This window comes from Lolium rigidum, chromosome 7 (genome assembly GCF_022539505.1).
Source record: "Lolium rigidum isolate FL_2022 chromosome 7, APGP_CSIRO_Lrig_0.1, whole genome shotgun sequence".
Lineage (NCBI taxonomy): Eukaryota > Viridiplantae > Streptophyta > Magnoliopsida > Poales > Poaceae > Lolium > Lolium rigidum.
Genome location: NC_061514.1, coordinates 180,742,822 through 180,760,921, shown reverse-complemented (window position 1 = coordinate 180,760,921; position 18,100 = coordinate 180,742,822). Strand labels below are relative to the sequence as shown.

At 45.4% G+C, this 18,100-nt stretch overlaps 1 pseudogene; it reads right to left on the bottom strand.

The window, feature by feature from the left end:
• Positions 1-5,439: 5,439 nt before the first annotated feature.
• LOC124672340 lies at positions 5,440-12,062 on the bottom strand (annotated as a pseudogene).
• Positions 12,063-18,100: the final 6,038 nt, after the last annotated feature.

Below are 18,100 nucleotides of genomic sequence, written 5' to 3'. Positions count from 1 at the left end.
GTGAAAAATTAAATAAGCTCCAAAGAGAGGAAGAGATTAAGTGGGCGCAAAGGACTAAAGTAAAGTATATTCGGGAAGGGGCGATAATACCAAATATTTCCACCTCATAGCTAATGATAAATATAGAAAAAGAAAATTTATCAACTTGAGCAAGATGTGGGTACCATTGTCGGGGATGATAATCTAAGGGTATACATTTCGAAGTATTATAAAAAATTATTTGGTAATCCGGAGCCTAGTTACTGCCTCCTTGGATGAAGGTTGAGCTGAAGATATCCCGCAATTGTCGGTGGATGAGAATAGAGTGTTAATTGCGAACTTCTCAATGGAGGAGGTTCATGATGCTATTTTTCGGATGAAACATAATAAATCACCTGGACCGGATGGGTTCTCTGCGGAGTTTTACCAACATTTTTGGGGGTTATTAAAAATAATATGATGGATTTATTTGAGAGCTTTCGAAAGGTGAGTTGCCTTTGTATAAACTGAATTTTGGGGTGATTACTCTCTTTGCCTAAAAGGAAAATACAACTCGAGATTCAACAATATAGACCAATATGCTTACTTAATGTGATTTTTAAAATATTTACTAAAGTGGCAACAAACCGCATTTCTGAGGTAGCTCATAAAGTGATTAGACCTACACAGACGGCGTTTATCCCTAGAAGACACATTCTAGAAGGAGTGTTAGTTCTCCATGAGACAATTCATGAAATGCATAGGAAAAAACTTGATGGGGTGATTTTTAAAATTGACTTTGAAAAGGCATATGATAAGGTTAAGTGGCCCTTTCTGCAACAAGTTCTACGTATAAAGGGATTTGATCCTATTTGGTGCGATAGAATAAAGCAATTTGTGTAAGGCGGGAGTGTTGGTATAAGAGTTAATGATGTTATTGGGCATAATTTTCAAACTAGGAAAGGATTACGCCAGGGGGATCCTTTATCTCCAATTCTTTTTAACATTGTCGCTGATATGTTAGCGATTCTTATTGCTAGGGCTAAGGATGAGGGTAAAGTGGGGAGTTTGTTGCCTCATTTGATTGACGGGGGAATCTCCATTTTACAATATGTGGACGATAAAATATTGTTTTTGGAACATGATATTGCTAAGGCTGTTAATATGAAACTAATCCTATGCATTTTTGAACAACTATCGGGTTTAAAAATTAACTTTCACAAGAGCGAAATTTTTAGCTTTGGTAAGGCAAAGGATATTGAGGACCAGTATAGACACATTTTTGGGAGCGAGTCCGGAACCTTACCTTTAAAGTACTTGGGATTCACTGTACATTATAGGACACTCTGCGGAATGCGGAGTGGAACCCTATTGAATATCGGTTTGCCTCCAAATTGGGGTGCTGGCGGAGTAAATTGTTGTCCTATGGAGATAGGTTGGTTCTGATTAATTCGGTTCTTACAAGTCTTCCTATGTTTATGCTCTCCTTCTTGAAAATCCCAATTGGGGTGAGGAAGAGGTTAGACTATTATGGATCAAATTTTTTCTGGCAATCCGATGAGCACAAGAAGAAATATAGATTATCTAAATGGAATATTTTGTGTAGACCGAAGGACCAAGGTGGGTTGGGAATTGAGGTTTTGGAATTAAAGAAAAAAAAATTGCTGAGCAAATGGCTGTTTAAACTTGTTTCAGAGGAGGGTATGTGGCAGCAGCTCTTATGTAACAAATACCTTAAAAATAAAACACTGTCACAAGTAGAGGTCAAACCAGTGATTCACCTTTACGGAAGGGTCTCATGCATGTTAAAGAGGACTTCTTCAAGAGAGGTTATTTCAGAGTGGGGGATGGAACATCTGTTAGGTTCTAGGAGGATGTATGGATGGGAGATACTCTTTTATCTCATCAATATCCAGCACTATATAATATTGTCCAACATAAGAATGTGTTAGTATCGACTGAGTTTGCTACTGAACCTATTAATATTTCTTTTAGAAGAGGTTTGAATGATAATAAGTGGGTGCAATGGTTACATCTATGCCAACGTTTAATTACAATTAACCTTACATCTGAACCGAGATAAGTTTATTTGGAAGCTTACTGATTCGGGTATTTTTTCGATTAAGTCTATGTATTGATTGGATGAATGGGCATACTATTTATCTTCGTAGGTATCTATGGAAGCTAAAGATCCCTTTGAAAATTAATAATTTTATGTGGTTCATGAGCAATAAGGTGCTTCTAACTAAGGATAATTTAGCTAAACGGAAGTGGAAGGGATGTCAAAAATGTTGTTTTTGTGATTCCACGAAAACCGTTAATCATTTGTTTATTGATTGCCCTTTTGCGAAGATAATATGGCGTATGATGTACCTTACATATAACATTCTTGCACCAGCTAATATTACTAATATGTATGGTAGATGGCTGAATGGTGTGAGGAAAGATGACAAACAGAAAATTAGAATTGGTGTTTCGGCCATTTGTTGGGCTATTTGGAGGACTAGAAATGATATTATCTTTAACAAACAAAGTGGAACTAATTTTTTGCAGGTTATCCGGCGAGCTGCTCATTCAATTCAGCAATGGGTTTTCCTTCTCCCGATGAAGGAGCGGGAGGATATGGTTATTGGATGCAACTGGATGCTAGTGGTTGCTCAGGACTTCTTTTTCCAAGCTGCTTGGGTGGCGACATCTTAATAGAATAGCAAATGCATAGCTTTTCGATTGCCATATTTTCAGTTGGTTGATCCATGTATCAACCTTAGCTTTTTCGTGATTGTAATAAGTGATGATGGATTTATCGTGACTTGATACTTTGTTTTTAATAAAGCAAGTCGTGTGCATCTATTGATGCAGAGGATGGGGCTATGCTCCTTTATCGAAAAAAACAAATGATCTAGGAAGTGTCCAAAATGGTACAAGGAGTGTCCCGAATGGTTCCGGACATGTATGAAAGGTACCAGGAGGTTTTAGAAGGCGGGAAAGGATCTGAAAGATCCAAAAAAAATTAGACGAGCCCGGAAGAACATCAGGTGGGTCACCCCACGTTTCCTTGGGGGCAAATGCGTTTCCGGAAGTCGTGTTCTAGTAGGAATTCTGGGTGGAGAAACCTGCTTGGACTCTTCCAAATGTGGGTCTGCCTTGGCCGACCTAAAGAGGATGCCCAACTATAAAAGAAGGGCCGGAGGCACCCCAAGAGGCATCCCAATTCGCAGCCACCCCTGCCCTAGTTGTACCACCTCCTTGTACGCCAAAACCCTAGCGGTCCGCGCCCTGCGCGTGGCGCGCCTCTCCCTCTTCTTTATGGAGAGCTTCCTGATTGACTACTCCGTTGGAATCTAATCAAGATGGCAATCGCAGATGCTTCGTTTCTTCATCGACTTGTTCCCGCTTTATCCATGTGGTTGATCATACCTTCGATGCAGTGAAGCTTCTCCCATACGTGTGGATACCTCAAGGGCGATATTCTTTCGGCGCTTCATCGTGCGAATCTTTAAGTGAGAGAAGATCCTCTCGCGGCTAGGATGGATACAACTAGCTGGCAAGTCGAGAAGTGACTACCTGGACAACGGTATGAACTTCTGCCATGTGATACGTTCAGCGAGGGTACGTTATCATTTCCTGTATTGTCGCATATGCGTGATATTTTTTTGTTTTACGTAGCGCGTTCCTAACAGATGTCCGCTCATGTCGCTATGCCCCGTATGTTTGGATACCGGCAGAGTCACCGTGCTTTCGGTGTGAAGATGAAGGGGTTTGGAAAGGTAGAGCAGTTTTTTTTTGAGAAAAATAGTACAAATGCAGACGCTCACGTACACGCGCATACACTCACCCCTATGAACGCACACACGCACACCCTATCCCTATGAGCACCTACGGAAGGATGAGCCGGCGGATTGGATCTTGAAATTGACGAAGTCACCACGGGCGCTTCGCTGTCGACGGGAACGTCGCCTCCCACTGAATGAATATTCCGCCTTTATAAGACACACGGATGTCAAACCGGGGTTTGAACTGCAGTGGGCTGAGAGTACAACCACCCTTCTAACCACCCAACCTCAGGTTGGTTCTCAAAGGCAGAGCAGTTTGCAAGAACAAGCGGAACAATGACGACATTTCCAGAGGCGCTTCACCAAAATTAAGTCAAAATGGCCAGGGAAGGACCAAAGTCGTCGGGCAGCTAGGTTTTGCGAAGATTCATCTCTAGGTGAAATGTCGGGAGATAGGATTGGTATGGCAGGAAGTGAACCATGTCCAGAGCTCGGGAATTCATATCCTTGTGCAGTATCTTTGAGGATTCTAAATTTTAAGTGTTTAAAAGAGGGAAGCTAATTTTTGTGCAGACCTTTGTGCCAGACACGCTCTCTCTACTAGAGTCTCGTTTTGATTCTGCACCAAGTTCTCTGACTGGGGCTAGTCAGATAGAAACTCCATTCCCGTTTAAGAAAGTTTGGGGTTACATGATACTCCACTCTGCTAGCCGCGTGGGCCAACCTAATCTCTCCCGAGGGTCACGTTAGGAGGAGAATCTCTCAAGTACCTCTTTGAACACAGCAGTAGAAAGTTTTGCATAAAATGTAAGAACATCTACATATCGGCCTCTTGAGACTTCTGCAAGATCAGAGCTGAGCTATTTTCTTTCACACTCTTATTTCCTTCTTTCATGTAGTCAGCATCACCAGTCACTCACTAGGTTGCGTAATGATGCTTGTTTTGAGAATAAGACGGTATCTGACCCTTTTGTTTTCGCCCGTTTGGTGGCCCTTTGGCTTAACTCGTGGTCAATTATGCGGAGAAAGCACGGAAAATCAAGAATGCTGAGGTGGGGAACAAAACTATTCGAAGCAGTAACAAGTGAAGTTTTTCATTCTTCTAAAGGATGGAGGCCTGGAGTCCAAAACCTGACTAGGTAGATGACTTTTGATGCAAAAAGATGATGGGAACCTGTCAACAGAAGCTATAGCTGGCTGCTTCTTCTCTTCGCTCATTTGTGCTAGTTCCTCATGTCCCTACATGTTGGGACTGATGTTCTTAGCCTGTTTTGGGCGGCTTGCTCTGATTGTAAAAGTTTGATGACTTTGAGATTTTGCTAGGGGTGTTCAAGATTGTTGGCTGTACTACCCGATGAGAGTGATAGGCTTCCAGTAGATGTAGTAGAAAAAACAGAGCACCCTGTTTTCGCTTTTTCTTTCCTTGTTTATTGCCCCTGTAAAAGACTCTACGGAAATCGGAGGGGCGTCCCTGTTTTTCAAAGAAAACAAAGTCACTCACTAGGTCACTCCAGCCTTAAGCTAGCAACATATATTGGTAGGTAGTTTCACATTTCAAACACCTTGTGCAACTTGCAAAGAAGAAACAAAAAGGTAAATATATTTTTTCCGCCGACTGAACTCTCTGAACTTCTACTCGTGCAAGTCTGCTGCATGACAGCCTCATTTAAATAATAATCATCCTATAGAGTAAATAATTAATATCTTGCTAACAATCCTCCTCAGAACAGCTAGAACTTTCACTCACACCGTTAGCCATGGCTTCCCTGCCATTTGGTTTTGCAGCCGCATCCTCCTCGGCGTTGTGCTTCTTCCCATTTTCGGACGCAAGTTTCTCATCGGTTGCCATCTTTGCATCGTGCTCCTGCTCCTCAACCTTCTTCCGTTCCTCCAATTTCTTCTTGAGCTCCTGTACCAAACTCCCAAGACAAGCGTCCGCGTCGCGAGCTGCGCGCTTTGACATCATGATACACTCCGCCACGTCCGCCGGAGTGATGTCAACCACCTGCAGCAGCTCCTTGATGGCGTCGAACAGCGGGTGCTCGTCAACCTCGAGGTAGTTCTCGGCGAGCGTCCTGAAGGCCTCGAATCTGCAGTAGGACATCTCGATGTGCTTGTCCATCCGCCCCCGGCGGATTAACGCCGGGTCGAGCTTGTCGAGGTGGTTGGTGGTGAATGTTATTTTGTGATCCAAATTCATATACTAAAGGGAGGCTAACTTCTGACGAGCGGAGCGAGGCCCGTCGCCGGAGGCTTGGGCCGAAGCGTAGCGTAGTCAGAAGTTAGCCCATATGTCGTGCCCTACGGGGACGCCTGCGGGGGGGTGCGGGGCGGCAGCCCCCATAGTACTGGATCGTTGCCACCGCCTATTTATATTCCCTGTAAGCCGCCGTTAGGGTTATCATCGCATCATTGTACACCCACGGCGTTTGTAAACACCACCGAAATAGTGAAGTTTTGCTTGGCTGGCGCCCGTGGTTTTTCCCTTGTGTGTTGCAAGGGTTTTCCACGTTAAAATCTCGTGTCCCCTGCAGTGTTTTACTTTTCGTTCTTCGTTTATTGTGCATCTCAAATATAACAAGTGGTATCGAGCCCGTGTTCTTTGGATCTAGGGTTTACGAGATGTCGTCACCGAAGTTCGATCTACCGCAGCTGGACTACACCACGAGATTTGCTTTGTGGCAAGTGAAGATGAGGGCGATTCTCGCCCAATCTTCAGATCCGGATGAAGCGATCGATGCTTTCGGCGAAAGCGAAGGATACCTGGACCGATGCGGAGAAGCGGAAAGACCGTAAGGCTTTATCGTTGATTCAACTCCATCTGTCCAATAATATTCTGCAGGAAGTGCTGCGGGAGAAAACCACCGCCGAGTTATGGGTCAAACTAGAGGAGATCTGTTTGTCCAAGGATCTCACGGGCAGATTGCACGTGAAGATGAAGCTGTTCTCGCATAAGTTGCAAGAGGGAGGTTCGGTAATGAATCACCTATCTTCTGGAAAGAGATTGTTTCTGATTTGCGAGTCTATAGAAGTTAAGTATGAGGATGAGGATTTAGGTCTTCTTCTTTTATGCTCGCTGCCTAATTCTTTCGGTAATTTTCGTGACACCATATTATTGAGCCGCGACAAACTAACTCTCGCGGAAGTTTATGATGCTCTCCAACAAAAGGAGAAAATGAAATTTATGGTGCAGGCTGAAAGTTCGTCCTCCAAGGCGGAGGCGTTAGAGGTCCGTGGCAGGACTGAGCAGCGAGATAACTACTACCACAACAACGAGAGATAAGAGCAAGGGCGATAGAGGTCGCTCAAAGTCCAAAGGACGTGACAAGTTCTGCAGGTATTGTAAGAAATCTAGCCACAATATTGATGATTGTTGGAAGCTGCGGAACAAGGAGAAAAGGAACGGAACTTACCAACCGAAAAATAATGATGGTAATGGTAAGGCTGCCGTTGTCACCGGTAAGGGTGAGGCTGCTGTTGTTGCTGGTAGTGATAGTTCGATGGAGATTGCTTAGCTGTTTTGGCTGCATGTGTTTCACGTGATGATGAATGGATTCTTGATACTTGCATGTTCGTTTCATATTTGTTGTAACAAAGATTGGTTCAGTTCTTATGAGTCACGTGCGAGTGGAGATTTTGTGCGTGTGGGGAATGACAACCGGTGCAGCATTGTTGGCATTGGTTACGTTCGAGATCAAGACCCATGATGGGATGACACGCACGTTGACGGGAGTGAAACACATACCCTCCATGGCGAGGAATTTGATCTCTTTGAGTACCCTTGATTGTGACGGGTACAAGTACAAAGGTGGGAACAAACTTTTGAAGGTATCATCAGGTTCTCTCATTATTATGATTGGTGATATGAATTACTGCGAAATTATATGTCCTTAGAGGTAGCACTTTGCACGGTATTGCTGCTGCTCGTTAGTTACGATGAAACTAGTAAGACTAACCTTTGGCACAAGCGTCTTGGACATATGAGTGAGCTTGGCATGGCAGAATTGGCAAAGAGAGAGCTAATTGATGGCTGCGATTTAGGTAATCTTGAGTTACGTGAAACCTTGCATCTTTGGTAAGCATAAAAGAGTAAAATTTAATGCTTCCGTTCATACCACCAAAGGCATTTTAGATTATGTACACGCTGATGTTTGGGGTCCGTCCCGTAGAACTTCTAATGGTGGTGCTAATTACATGCTTACAATTATTGATGATTACTCAAGAAAAGTGTGGCCATATTTCTGAAACATAAATCTGATGTTTTTAATGCTTTTAAGAAGTGGAAAGTTATGGTAGAAACCCAAACTGAAAAAAGGTTAAGATACTCCGTGCTTGACAATGGTATGGAATTTTGTTCAAATGAATTTGATGAGTTTTGCGGCAATGATGGGATGGTAAGACATCATACCATTCCGTACACCCCTCAACGAGAATGGCGTGGCTGAACGCATGAACGGGACCATTATTTCGAGGGCTCGCTGCATGTTGTCTAATGCAAAGATGCATAGAGGTTTTGGGCTGAAGCAGCCTCCACCGCATGTTATCTCATCAACGGGTCACCTTCGTTCCACTTGATAAGAAAACTCCAATTGAGGTATGGTGCGGTTCGCCTGCTGATTATTCAGATTTGAGAGTTTTCGGTTGCCTTGCTTACGCTCATGTTGATAATGGAAAGTTGGAGCCAAGGGCTGTTAAGTGCATCTTCCTTGGTTATGGTTCAGGAGTTAAGGCATATAGATTATGGAATCCTGAAACTAAGAAAATTGTGTTGAGCAGGAATGTCGTTTTTAATGAGGCGGTTATGTTTAATGATAGTCCGTCTACTGATATTTACGATGCTATTGATTCTCCTGATGTTTCGATGATGAGCGGCACAGAATTGGCGTGCAGGTGGAGCACGCAAAGGAGAATGAAAATGTGTTTCCTGAAACCAACAATGATGATAATGATGTTCCACCTTCACCACCTTTTGTTCAGCGACAAGGACGGTCTATTGCTGCTGACCGCCCTAAGAGAAATATTACACCTCCTACCCGATTAATTCAAGAATGTGATATTGTTGTTTATGCTTTGAGTTGTGCTGAACAGGTGGAGCATGATATTGAACCAGCTACATATACTGAAGCCATTGCTTCGGTTGATAAAGAGAAGTGGGTAGGTGCGATGCAAGAAGAGATGCAATCGCTTGAGAAGAATGGCACATGGGATGTTGTGCACTTGCCTAAACAAAAGAAGGCTGTCCGCTGCAAGTGGATATTCAAAAGAAAGGAAGGTTTGTCTCCTAATGAGCCTCCACGGTTTAAGGCAAGGTTAGTAGCAAAAGGTTTCAGTCAAATTCCAGGTGTTGATTATAATGATGTATTCTCCCCGGTTGTGAAGCATAGTTCTATTCGTGCTTTCTTTGGTATTGTTGCTATGCATGATCTTGAGCTTGAGCAGCTAGATGTAAAGACTGCTTTTTTGCATGGTGAGTTGGAGGAGGATATATATATGGACCAACTCTGAAGGTTATGTTGTGCACGGTAAGGAGGATCTTGTTTGCAAATTAAAGAGGTCCCTTTATGGTCTGAAGCGGTCGCCACGACAGTGGTATAAAAGGTTTGATTCATTTATGCTTACACATGGTTTTGAGAGATCTCGGTATGATAGTTGTGTGTATATCAAGTTTGTTAATGGATCACCTATTTATTTGCTGCTATATGTTGATGATATGTTGATTGCTGCCAAGAGCATGAAAGAGATCACTACTTTAAAGAATCAATTAAGTAGTGAGTTTGAGATGAAGGATCTTGGTCCTGCTAAGAAAATACTAGGCATGGAAATCAAAAGGGACAGAAAGTCTAGTTTGTTGTTTCTTAGTCGGGAAAAGTACATTGAGAAAGTTCTTCATCGTTTTAATATGCATGATGCAAAGTCGAGTTACTACTCCTATTGCTTCTCATTTCAAGTTGTCGGCTTTGCAATGTCCTAGCTCTAAAGATGATATTGAGTACATGTCTCGAGTTCCCTATTCTAGTGCTTGTTGGTTCCTTGATGTATGCCATGGTTTGTTCACGTCCTGATCTATCATATGCTATGAGTTTGGTCGGTCGATACATGGCTAATCCTGGTAAAGAACATTGGAAAGCTGTTCGAGTGGATTTTCGGGTACCTTCGCGGCACATCAAAAGCTTGCTTGAGGTTTGGCGAGGATTGGTGAGGGGCTCGCCGGATATGTGGATTCAGATTATGCTTGGCGATTTGGATCGAGAGAAGGTCCCTCACGGGTTATGTGTTTCTTGTTGGTGGATGTCTTGTTAGCTGGAAGGCTACTTTGCGGGATGCTTTGTTGCACAATCTACTACGAGGCTGAGTACATGGCTATTGCTGAGGCGAGGTAAAGAGGCTGTTTGGCTGAAAGGGTTATATGCTTGAGCTTTGTGGAGATAATTCTTGCATTAAGTTGTTCGGTGACAGTCAAAGTGCTATTTATCTTACTAAAGATCAGATGTTCCATGATAGGACAAAGCACATTGATATTAAGTACCACGCAATCGAGAGATGTGGTTGCAAAAGGTAAAGTGAAGGTATGCAAGATTAGTACTCATGATAATCCTGCTGATATGATGACTAAGCCTGTCCTCGTGTCCAAGTTTGAGCTTTGCTCAAGCTTGGTTGGTATAACTTGTTTAGCCCAAGTGGCTATTGGCGCCGACAAGTGTTTTCTTTGTTGATTCGGGTGATTGTTGAAGTTCATGCTACAAGGAATTTGTCTCAAGGTGGAGTTTGTTATTTTGTGATCCAAATTCATATACTAAAGGGAGGCTAACTTCGACGAGCGGAGCGAGGCCCGTCGCCGGAGGCTTGGGCCGAAGCGTAGCGTAGTCGAGTTAGCCCATATGTCGTGCCCTACGGGGACGCCTGCGGGGGGTGCGGGGGCGGCAGCCCCCGCAGTCTGGATCGTTGCCACCGCCTATTTATATTCCCCGTAAGCCGCCGTTAGGGTTATCATCGCATCATTGTACACCCACGGCGTTTGTAAACACCACCGAAATAGTGAAGTTTTGCTGGCTGGCGCCCGTGGTTTTTTCCCTTGTGTGTTGCAAGGGTTTTCCACGTTAAAATCTCGTGTCCCCTGCAGTGTTTTACTTTTCGTTCTTCGTTTATTGTGCATCTCAAATATAACAGTGAAGACGATGATGCGCTCGCCGCTGTGCGCCGACCAGAGGCCGTCGATGAAGTTGAGCAGGCCGGACAGCGTGAGCATGCTGCCTCTCCTGCGCTTCCTCTCGCTGGCGACGTCGTCGAGCTCGTCGTCTTGCGTGGGAGGCATCATGGTGGCGCGGTGGCCGCTGAGGTCGAGGGAGCAGTCGATGTCCTCGATGACGACGATGGACTTGCTCTTGGTCTCGATGAAGAGCTTGCGGAGGTCGTAGTTGGAGTGCAGCGTGGTGAGCTCGATGTCGTAGATGTCGTAGTTGAGGTAGTTGGCCATGGCGGCGATCATGGTGGACTTGCCGGTGCCCGGAGGGCCAGTGGAGGAGGTAGCCACGCTTCCAGGCCCTGCCGATGCGTCGGTAGTAGTCCTTGTTGTTGCGGAAGTCGTCAAGGTCGTCCATGATGCTCTGCTTCTCGTCTGGATCCATGGCGAGCGTGTCGAAGGTGGTCGGATGGTCAAAGTTGATGTAGCTCCACACCTCATCCCTCGGACTACCGTAGTCGCGGTTGTTCTTGTTGGTGTAGAGCCTGCGGGGGCGGTTGCCGACCGTGACATCCTGTCCCGTGCGGCGGACATGCGGTAGGTACTCGTCGACGACGAGCCTCCGGTGCTTCTCGTGGAACGTGAGGCGGCAGCACCTCCCCGAGGAGCGGTGCGACGCCTTGTCTTCCACGACGGCCGACCACCACATGGTGACGCCCCTGAACTCGTCCGCCACCTCCTGGCCCTCGCGGAGGCTGAGCACGAAGCCGTGGCCCTCGTCGGCGCCCTCGGCGCGGAGCTGGCGCGCGTCCCGCGAGCAGACGACGCTGAGGTAGGCGAGCACCTCCGCGTAGGCGTCGCTGGACTTGGCCTTGCTGTTGTAGTAGGAGTAGGAGTGGTCTTCAGGCTTGGCGGCGATGTCGATGGTGACGAAGGGGTCGAGGAACGGGAGGAACCGGCGCACGGGTCGGCGGAGGTGCTGGTTGAAGTAGGTCCTCAGCACCCCGATGGGCGCGCACGCCGCGGCCACCGGCGTCAGGTAGATCCACGCCGACGAGCGGAAGTTGTCGAGCATTCCCATCATCTTGTCGTGGTTGAGTGAGAGTGGATCGGAGGAGATTGGATTGGGGGAAAGGGCCGATCACAATTCACAAGAGGTCTGGCGGGCGCCTCATATATATGGAGTATCATCAATTGATTATTACAGCTTGATTATAGGGGTTAGGTTAGGGGATACTTTTTTTGCGAATAAGTTAGGGGATACTCATTGACTCTCAAGTCTCCTATCAAAGTCCGTACAAAAAAAAAGCTCGGTTCAGTGATCCACCAAATCCACGCGATCTAGTTCTGTTTGTGCCACACAAGTAGTCACGGAGTAAAGATTCTGAACATGCGTAGAGAGGATCAGGAAGGTGCGTGTCCCTGGGTTCAGCTTTTCAGCACAAGATCATAGATCCTCGAGGCAAACATGTATCTCAAGATTCTGTGTTTTCTTGTTCTAAAATGCTGGAGTGAATTCAGCTCAGCTCCGTGGATATTGTTCGCAATGTTTGTGTCACCATGCGTGTGCTCAGAAGTAAGTCACTAACTCCGTGCCATAATATAGTGAGTATATTAGTTTTCGTGAAAGTTAAACTACACTAACTTTGACCAAGTTTATATACTCATTGAGTGAGACTATGGATCGGAGGAGATTGGAATGGGGAAAGGTCGATCACAATTCACAAGAGGGTTGGCGTGCGCCTCATATATATGGAGTATCATCAATTGATTATTAGAGCTTGATTACAGGGTTAAGTTAGGGGATACCTTTTTTTGCGAATAATTAAGTTAGGTGATACTCATTGACTTGCAAGTCTCCTATCAAAGGTACCTAGTACTAGCATATGTGTACGTACGTGACAGCCTGTACATTTTTTTTTTGTCTAGTAGGACATCTCACACACGCAAGCGTACCCTAGCTTAGCAGTTTGATGCATAGTTGATCGGTCTTCGCGTAGACGTAAATGCGGCTCAAATATGAGTTTCGGATGCGTATGTGCGGATGCACGGTCGTGCCGCGTGTCCGCTTGCTTCTCCCATGGGCCCGTCTTGCAGTGACCTTGCTCGATGCGTCTTCTCAGCGGCGCCAGAACTGGCGAGATGACATCGCTTCAGTAGTCCGCGCCACGTTAATGGCGATGCGTCGCCTATCGAGCGGCCGCCGCCTACCTCTATCAATGAGATTTAATGGCATTGCCACGCGTGTCGCCCTTGGCTGCCAACGACATATAAAAAGAAGGGCTCGCGCTCAGCTGCCACATCCCCTCCTCAACCCTAGCCGCCGCACAACCTTCACCGTAGTGTCGCCTAGCACATCCCCTCTCACAGGCCCCACGAGGGAATCCATGGCGGGTTCAGGTGGCCGGCGAGGTGGTTGAGGGCGCGGTGCTAGAGAAGCTAGGCCCCAACGCTCGTCGTCGTCTTCGCAGTAGGCGAGGTGCTTCAAGTTCCTCCTCCGCATCAACGAGGACCCCGTCGGCATCAAGCGGCTCCCAGAAAAGTTCGATGTCGACGACGCCGAGCTGACTGAGTTGCAGGTATAGGAGGAAAGTTGCAACTTTTGCCGGTGGCCCACTCGAGGTGTTGTTCGACGGGCATGGCAAGATGTACCTGCACACTGGGTGGGACAAGTTCGCTCGTGACCTCGACCTCGAGGTCGGCTGCCAGCTCACCTTCCTCTACGAAGGCGACAACGAGATGATCGTTGAGGTGTTCGATGACATATCCTGCCGCGGGCACTACCACACCGGCGAGTCCGGCTCGGACACCGTCATCTATTACTGGCAGGGTGTTTTTCTTTGCAGCGAACATGACCACCACCCAAATGAAGCCACTAGTGTTGGTTTCTGGATGTTCTTTCACAGATGCGAGAAGACCGGGCACGTCAGCCACCAGTTGGATTTTCTAGTTTTGTGATAGAGAGTGTTCTTTCTTTGCAGCGAAGAAGGCAAAGGCCACAAGAGCCCACTAGCTAGGTTTATTAATTTTGCAATGTTTTAACCATGTTCCAAACTATGTAGTAATTTATGTAATGTTTCTATTTATGTTTAAATGAAAAAGAGAAAAAAAGTAGGTAAAAGCTTTATGAGTCGGGCCGCTGGGCATCCTAGACGCAAATGGACGCGCGGACAAAAATGATCATTTTCATATCAATAAACCGACACAAACGGACGCAACCACTCATTTTCAACGTCCAATTTGGATAGGTCAGCTGGAGATGCCCTTAGCCCTCGCCGACCAAAAAATAAATGCTCGGTTCAGTGATCCACCAAATCCAGGACATAGATTTTGGCTCCTAGGCATCAATGCTCTCGCTATTTTTTTAAAAATAAATCACATTTATGTGTTTCGAAAATTTAGAAAAAATCATGGTGTAGCCAATAAATTATCCCATAAATGTGCGAAATACCAATTTCAAATACAAAATATTCCAGGCTACACAAAAATGATAAATGTGTGGATCTGGATATGCATATTTCAAATCTTCAAATTTCAACAGATTTTTTCTTTTCTGTGTAGACTACAACATAAAGAATTTCATATTATAATTTTACACACTTGTACGTTACATCATTTACTATGCCCCGATTTATTTTTAGACCTTTTTCAAATAAATATGTATAATTTTCGTTTTTTTAAACAGCAAGAGTACTCATGCCTAGGAGGCAAAGACACTTTTAGCCAAATCCACGAGATCTGTAGTTCTGTACATACTGTACCACAAGTAGTCACGGAGTAAAGATTCTCAACATGCGTACAGAGAATCAGGAACGTGCGTGTCCCTGGGTTCAGCTTTTCAGCACACTCAGAGGCCCCGAGGCAAACATGCATGCGAAGATTTTGTTTTTTCTTGTTCTGAATCTTGGAATGAATTCAGCACAGCTCCATGGATATTGTTGGCAATGTTTGCGCCACCATCCGTGTGCTCACAAGTCGATCACTGGCAATGCCAAACTTGGCTGGTAAGTAAGCATCAAGTGAACACTCGAGACTCATGCTCACAAAAGTTTTGAAAAAAAAACACAATCTTAATTAAAAGACAACCAGTGGATGACTTTTCTGCAATGAGCTTGAATCATGTCAGCATCTATTCCAGAAAAATAATTGATATCTCTGCCTTATGGAAAGACAGAAAGAAGCATGTTCAGTTTGATATGATTAATGCTGCTATTTTAAAAATTATCTAGCTCACCAGAAATGATATGGTGTTCAATCGAACACAATGGTTTGGGACGGAGAAAGTTGGCTTACACCCTTGCTCAATGGAGCATTCTGCTGAAAGAGGAAGAAAGAGGAAAATTGATGATAATGGTGAGCAAGTTGGAGTTCCTGGCTCGAACTGCAACCTCTGCTCTGGCTAGGACCCTTGAAGCAAATGCATTGATGTTGGTGGGGGACGGCGAAGGTTTTATGGTTCTGCATAGGCCTTAGTTCCCTTTCCCCGTCTGCAGTAGTGGGCTAAATATGGTGATGAGTCTTCTCCCCCTGTTTCGTTTGATGTGTAAGTTTGGATAAACCTGGCAAGATGTGTGTGTGTTGTAATAAACGTTGTGACTTCAAGTTTCACCAATGAAACTGGAGCTATGCCCTGTTTTTATAAATAAAAAAACAAATTACAGTGTCACTCATGACAAACAAGATGCTAAGGCTAGACATAGTGCATAGTATTGTATAGTAGTATCATGCATATGATATTTCTGTATGATACTACTTATACAATGCATGGTATCGTGGACTAGTATCAATCTTACTAGATTTTTTAATTTGTAAAATCTTGATGCAAATTTATATATAAGATATATTTGACATTAGTTTTTCTCATAAGGTGTGCTACGATATGATATCTACCCGTGTTACTCTAATTTTTACACTCTTCTTTTTAATTAGCTGCCACATCAATATTTTAGTGAGACTAAGGTGCATGATAGTAGAGTAGCTGAGATACTATTATTATGGCTAGCTTAAGTTGATGAAAAGGACCAGCGAGAATACAATGCCACACGTGATAACATAATGATGGTTTATCAAATGAGAAATTTTAACATGCTCCCGACAATTGTGTGCTGTCAATTTATCTGGATCCAAAGTCCGACGTTTAGCAAGGTTGTCGGGAATGAAAAGTATTCTTAAATAGGTCATGTGGCCCTCTTAAATAGGTGTTTGTAACATCCCAAATTTCAATAAAAGAGAGAAGAAAAATTCCAGAGAGCAAAATTTCAAACCAACAAAAACTTTTAAATTGCATATAGTGCCATGCATAGGACTTGTGCATTTGAGTGATATGCCATGATGATTGTTATTATGTGTATGTGATAAACCCTAAAAACCTAATGTGATCAAGTGAAGATCACCAACCAAATAAATCAAAAAGCGAAAGAAATCAAATAAGAAATAAAAACCCTAAAACCCTAAAACCCTCACATATGGCTTATGCCATCTTTATAAATTTTTACCCTAGATCATTTTGGTCTTCACCATTAGTTGAATAATGTTACTAAACACTTATTACAACTTTTGGAATCAAAGAAACACAAATCAAATGAATTTCAAACTCAAATTTGGATCACATATGATATTGGTCAATTCTGCCAATTACATTCTGGTCACTACTTTGAGCCCCTGCATCAAGTTTTTCAAACTAAACTTTCCCAATTCTTTGCATGCCATCCAAGAGCACATCAAGGTGAACAAATCTTGTAAAGACCACCATGCCAAATTCTTTTTAGATCAAATACTATGCTCATCCAAAGTTGGCACTTTTTGTTATGGAGAACAATCTCACACTTAGCCAATTTTGCAGTTCTTTGAATTTGAAATTTCCTCCACCACCTCTCATTCTCTCTGGTCAAATACAACTCAACTAAACACACACATTTCAAATCTTGCCACCTCTTGAACTCATTTGAATTTGAGCAATTTTGGCAAATTTCAAATATGGAACTATTTGACACTATTTCAAATAGTGTCCTACTCAACCCTAACCTTCCCTAAACTACCCTATCTGGTCCCCTTGTCCCCTCTCTCACTCAATGCCCCACAGAAACCCTAGGGAGGCAAGGCCTAGCATGCATGCACACCATGCCGGCCATGGCGCCACCATGTTGAGCCTCCCCTCTCTCCCTTCACTCTCCTCACTGGCCCTGGTGCCAAACGACGCCACCGTGCTCGTCTACCTCGCCTAGCATCGACAGCAACGCCGTAGAGGCCATAGCCACGCCGGAGAACGCGCGCCCAGAACACGCGGTGATGCCGCTCGCGTCGCGCGTGGACACGCCATGGGCGCGTACTAGACACGCGCCACCCCACCGTCTCCCTCTCGCTCTGGCCCCGCTAGAAACGCGTCGAGCACCGCCGTGACACCTCAACCCCGCCAGACACGCGCTCGACCCGACCCTGGACCGCCGCCACCGGCGACGACGAAGAAGATCCTGTGAACGCCGCCCGCAGACACGGAAGCAATGCGTCGCCATCCAACGCCGCCCGACCGTGCTGTCGCCACCTCTAGCTTCGCCTGGACGTGTAGAACCCTGCTGCACCCTCGCCTAGCCCAACCGCTCGCCGGAATCGCCGCGAGCGTGTTGACCTCGCCACTGCCCCGCAGCACCCGAGCTTCTCTATAAATAGAGCGTTCCCTGGACGCCATTGAGCACACCATCACCCTCTCCTCCCATCCTTGACTCTCCACCGCCACTCCACTCACCCAATCGTCGCCGGAGCAAGCTCAATCGAGCGATCGAAGCTGCGGAAGCGCCGGTGCAATCGCCGTCGACTGGAGCCTCCTCGAGCGACGCCACTGCTATAGGCTGCTTCCCCTTCATCGACATCGTCCTCGCGCACATTGCCAACCCTAGCTGGAGCCACGGTTCGCCCTCCGACCCCCTAGCGCCGCCGTGCCCGTAACCCTCTCTCGTCGGAGAGGACGACGACGGTGAGCCGTTGGATCGTCTTCTAATCCAACGCGCCGCGTCGCTCGTACCGATTCGGTGTTGAATAGACGCTGACGGGTGGCCCCCACTCTGTCAGGCGGCCCACTCGCACGAGATGCGTTGCTGGGCCGTTTCTCTCTTTTTTTCAAACTGATTCGGCCCAGTTTCATTTTCCGCCGGCCCTTTAATTCAAAAATTGTTTAAATCAACAATTCAAATTC